Consider the following 6,000-nt stretch of genomic DNA (forward strand, 5'->3'; position numbering starts at 1 on the left):
CACTCATGTATGGACACAGTCCTAAAGAATCTAGTAACTTTGTTTCTATGGAAGGACTGCCGAACGTAGGAAAAAAGTTAAGTGGATGAAAATCCGGTTGGAATTCTTCAGAAAGCTCTCAAATCTGATGAGGTTATGGATGAAGTTTTGCATCTCCGGTCCAAAGTTTTTGATGCTTTCAGTATTTCGGTGACAATGAATGTTATTCAAGTAAGAATTAATGCTATAGCCGCCTGCAAGTTGACATGTGGGCACATTCTTCTTGTAAGTCATCACATTATTGCCCGTGAAACGCTAAAGAATAATTGGTGTGGTATACACAAGGGGAGAATTATTAAATTTTTCGCTACTGTTATTATACTCCGTGCATGGGCGGCTTGCTTCCGTATTGAAAGAAGCCCGTGGAGTCATCTCGTCGACTGGTCGTAGCTTAGGATTCCTCTAAGGAATAATTTCACAAACATAGCAATAGTTGACTTTTTGTAGTCTGTTGGTTGCGCTGCGTCTCATGTAATGTTTTTTTTGTGTTACAAATTGGTGGGTGTGTTGCTGCGAATACAAGCGGCGACATGATGTGATGCATGTGAAGTGTCCGCTACAAGAATATTTTATTTGGCAAGCGTTTTTTTACTTGCATGCTAAGTAGGCCTAATGTTTTTCGTTCTCGACATTTTTGGGTACAACCAATTGAGGTTGTTGCACCAGTTGATCCATATGCAACATCGAGAAGGCATCACTACTTTACGAGCTAGACGTGTGACGATACAAATCTGGACGACTACTTGTACATGATGAAAGCATGAAAGTGTTGCCATCTGGCTGCCGCTTGTTTTTTGCTGTAAATCACGCGGTCACGGTGCAAAGCTAGATGCACAACGCTGCATGCTGAAGGTAGACACTTTGACGGTGCAAGATCAACCGGCATCAAATCCAGATTTCGCTGTTGCAAAGTCGGTCACGCGATGCTGCATAATGCAAGCGGGATGCTTGACGTTGTACGGCGGTTAATGGCAAACCTGGACTGTTGTGCTGCAAAGTCGGCTGCGTGACATGACATGCTGCAAGGCAAACGCTTGACATTCCAAAGCGATCGACAACCGCTTGATCGGTCCTTTGACTTAGCCGTTTTAGCTGCGACCACCATTGGCAACATGACTCATGTGGCACTCACAATTTGCAACATGATCGGTGTTGCGCTAGGGAGGTTTGGAACTGGGCGGGCGTTGCAAACACTAATCGCCAAATTTGCGGCTGTCGCAACATCTCCCAAGTTGCAGCCATCGCCGCACAACATCGCTCATGCTGCAGCGGAACATCGCCAACATTGCGACCGTCGCAACATGTCCCAAGTTGTAGTCACACCTCCGAAGTTGCAAAACATGGAGCGCAACATGGGTCATGTTGCAACGCCCTGACTGTAGCATTACTCGTGTTGCAAAGCACTCGTCGTCCAAACCTCCTAGTTCAAACCCATGTTAAAACACCTTGCAATTTGTAGCGGTCGTCGCAAAACATCGCCCATGTTGCAGTCACAACATCACCAACGTTGCGACCATTGCAACATGTCCCACATTGCAGTCAAAACATCTCCCAAGTTGCAGTCGACACCGCACATCATCGCCCATGTTATAGTCGCAGCATCGCCCATGTCCCAGCCTTAACAAATCCGTGATCTCGTTACTGCGGGTGGTGTTTTCGAATCGGGATGGCCTCATGTGGCATAGAAGCATGGGTGCCCTTGTAGGAGCACGCTGTCCTCGGGACGTTGTCATGGAGCATCATCCGCCATCCCACGGCGATGCCTTGCAGCAAATGGTGCCCCCTTGCCGCATCCTGGTGAAGCTACATAACCAGTGATGTTGTGGTTGAACTCTGAAACATTGCAAGCTCGCCGTGTGACGCTCCAGGGTCAGCCGCCTGCCGCTCATGTTTTTGTTGCCGCAAAGCCATACCATCATGATGCAAAGCCAACCACGACATTGCAAAACATGTTGCCGCTACCCCTAATAACCATTTCCCAATTTTTTTATTGTTGCGATTGTTACAAACATATTTTTGTTTAAGAATTTTTTAAATTGATGTGATCGTTAGAAAAAAGTTTTGTTTAAAACTATAGTGATTTTTTGTAGCGGTGTACCATTTTTAAAACTAAATATCAATTATTTTTTTTTAGTTTGGTGTACATGTGTACTTTTGGTTGCAATTGCTGGAAGGTTTTAGAGTGAATTCCGGTTTGTATCCCCTTATTTTGACATTTTTGACACTAATAACCCCATTTAGCGGGATTTCATCTCTTTTAGCCCATTTAACATGTCTTGCCACAATTTACCATGTTTAAAAATAAATTATGCATTCTGACCAGCTGGCATGCCACGTCGACAGTTTTTTCCTGCCTATTTTTCTCCCTACTCAATTCATTTAAGATTTGAAGTATTCTGATGGGACAACTATACTTGTAGCATCGCCCTTCGAAAAAAGATGAAGTGAACGGACAACTAGTAACTCAAATCCGGTAGGAAAGAAATGTATTACTTGTACATTACACCTGGCATGTGCATACAAGAGGCACAAATGCCGATTTATTATGGAGTTCAAGCAAAATACTAGTACTTTACAGAACAGGTGACAAGCAACCCCTGATAGAAGTCAAACATCATATTACCTGCCCACCAAAAAGGTGAGGACACAACTTTCCAAAATAAGCAACCACCCTGCTTCGGTTCCTTATTTAGCAAACCCTGGACGGTCACCCGGATTGATGTGCTCGAGTTCTATCGTTAGGCCTTGTAGTGGCGATGGGGAGGAGACCGTCTTCTACTTGCAGCAAAGCTTCCATCTGTAGTGTCTCACCAGGTGGTGCATCATCACCAATGTTTCCATCTTGGCAAACTCCATCCCGGGGCATATTCTGGGGCCGCCACCGAACGGGACGAAGGAGCACGGCGACGTCATGGATGACTGGCTCTGGAACCTGGATGGGTCGAACTTAGCTGGCTTGTGGAAGATACTTGGGTCCATGTGTGTCGCGATTGCCGTCCAAATCACCTGAATACACGCTAAGAGTTTGCATTAGCATTTTTCATGCAATTTGGTGTTGCTTTCTTTGTCAAAAAGAAGAAGAAAAAAACTAAACTGGGCAAGATGCCAACAAGGACCTGCCAGCCTTTTGGGCTGTGGTAGCCGTCGAACTCGATGTCCTCGAGTGCTGTACTGGAGGTGCCGAAGACTGGGGGGTCGATGCGAAGTGTCTCCTGTGCAACTTGCCATGTGAACTTCATCTTTGAGAGGTCTTCCCAGGTGAGAGCCTCTCCCTCAGCCTTGTTCCTTGCAATTTTTTCATGCTCTGTACGTGTCCCGAAATTAACACACAACATGCATGCGTGACTGTCTGCAAAGCAAAAGAATGAAAAAAAAGACAGATAATGTACATGTAAAAAAGCATATATGATGGTGTGGCACTTACCTTGCACCATGGCGGCGCAACTCTCTTGGAGATGGTGGTCACCTCGGTGGAGGTCGTTGTGGTTACGGCGATAGCTCCGTCGGATGTGGCCGTTGACGCGGCGCGGGCTATCGCTCTGGATGAGGCGGCTGCGCCGAACCCCGTGGTGAAGGTCCGGGATCCTGGTGCTGACAAGGCGCCCAACAAAGCCGAAGGTGAAAGAGCTTGGTAGTTGGCGAGAAAGAAATAGAAGCTCACTTATTATCAATGTCGTGAACCGGGTCACTTCGTCGCGGATTGTACGACGGAGCTCTGTGACTTATGCATCAAACCAGTGCATGTATCTGGAGATTGCCCTCTGTTGGAAATATGCCCTAAAGGCAATAATATTTGTATCATTATATTTCCATATTCATAATTAAGAGTTTTTTTGTTTTTGCGGGGGCATAATTAAGAGTTTATATGTCATGCTATAAGTGCTATGATCCTAGAATATGCGATTCAGTGGGAAAATCATATGCACGTGTGAAGTGATAAGTGGATAAAAAGAAGGTTCCTAGTCTCGCCTCTAAGACTTGCTCAAGTGTTGTGGTGATCACATTTTCCGGATCTTAGGATATCATCAAGTGTAATGATGATCCTAAAACAACATTGAGATTATGATGTTAGAAGAACGATCATATTGAATCTACCCAAACTTGTTTGTTATGAATTGAGTGAATATCGTCTGCATTCAATTGTAATAACATAGAGGGTTAGCATGTGTTTTAGTTCCTCAGACAATGAGAGTGTCTCGATCACTTCCTACCAGACAGTGGGCTTTGGTGATCATAACGACAACTTTCAGGCGCACCAGAAAATTTGACAAGTGACCGGACAACTCGAGAGTGGGATTTGCTCCTCCGACGATGGAGAGATATTCTTAGGGCCCTCTTGGTGTGATGACATCCATCATCGTCTGGCCAGACACAGGTGACTATGTCACGGGGATGCCGGAACACGTTAACGATAAAGAAGAGCAAAAACGGTAAACGGGAGAAACGATATAGAGAGCATGGTGATGACACAAGAGGATACCGATGCACGCCTGGTTTTGTAAAGTATCGCGATGCAAAGGGAACATGGCATGATAACCAAAGATTCACTCGAATATCATTCGCGTAATCATTGGGACCGACATGGATGTCCATGGTTCCGCTATCGCTTCATTGAACGAAGGGTTGTCTTAGTTGAGAAGCCAAAGCACCGATCCATAGAGATAACACCATAAGTCTCTGTCAAGAAGCACTACTATAAATTAAAAACTTAATCGTCAATCTCACTAGCTTTGTTAGTTGTAAGAAATAATAGATATAAAATTTGGTATAGTGTATTTTGTATTTGCAAAATAATTAATAAATGCATATATAAAATTGATTTGGAGATTTTCATTATAAGGGAATTGGACCGGGTTCATAGGTTCACTAATTGTATTTCTCATTAAGCGACACATAAATATAATTATGGACATGTGTAATTGATCAATGAAAACATCATGACAAATTATGACATAGGTTGAGATCATGTTATATAAGCATGCAGCACATTTGGGGGCTTTATGCAGTCATGTATGGACACAGTGCTATAGAATCTAGTAAATTTATTTCTATGGAACCAATGTCGAACGTAGGAAAAAAGTGAAGTGGATGAAAATCCCGTTGGAATTCTTCAAAAAGCTTTCAAATCTGATGAGGTCATAGATGAAGTTTTGCATCTCCGGTCCAAAGTTTTTGAGGCTTTCCGTATTCCGGTGACAATGAATGTTAAACGACAACGACAACGACAACCCAATTATACAAGCAAGAATTAATGCTATAGCCGCCTGCAAGTTGACCTGTGGGCACATTATTCTTGTAAGTCAACACATTATTGCCCGTGAGACGCTAAAGAATAATTGGTCTGGTATAAACAAGGGGAGAATTAATAAATTTTTCGCGACTGTTATTATACTCCGTGCATGGGCGGCATGCTTTCGTATTGAAAGAAGCTCGTGGAGTCATCTCGTCGACTGGTTGTAGCTAGGATTCCTCTAAGGAATAATTTCACAAACGTAGCAGTAGTTGGCCTTTTGTAGTTTGTTAGTTGCGCTGCGTCTCATGTAATGTTTTTTTTTGCGTCTCATGTAATGTTAGGATAGGCTTAGCTCTACGATGATGGGTGGTGCCAGGTTTTTTGCCCGTTCATGTCTTGATTGTAGGCATGAGCAGTGGGTTTACTGTGCGGTTGCCCCGAACTCACTGCTCTCTCTTTCATGTCCCCTGTTTTTTGGTTACAGGAACTTTATATTTTCTTTATGCAAATTAATGTTGAAGAATCGATCGCTATTTTTTCCTTGGTAAAAACCCAGTTGGCCGTTTGCTTGTAAGTACGCACCCGCTGCAGCCAGATAACCTTTTGTAGTCTAATCATGTGGGTTTTGCATTGACTTTCAACAAACGCGACTAGGGCCAAGAAGGTCGGGAATGGACACACGCGGCACCAGCATGCTATATGCGTGAACCATGGCCGTCCAAGGGTTC

Source organism: Triticum aestivum, chromosome 4B (assembly GCF_018294505.1).
Source record: "Triticum aestivum cultivar Chinese Spring chromosome 4B, IWGSC CS RefSeq v2.1, whole genome shotgun sequence".
Lineage (NCBI taxonomy): Eukaryota > Viridiplantae > Streptophyta > Magnoliopsida > Poales > Poaceae > Triticum > Triticum aestivum.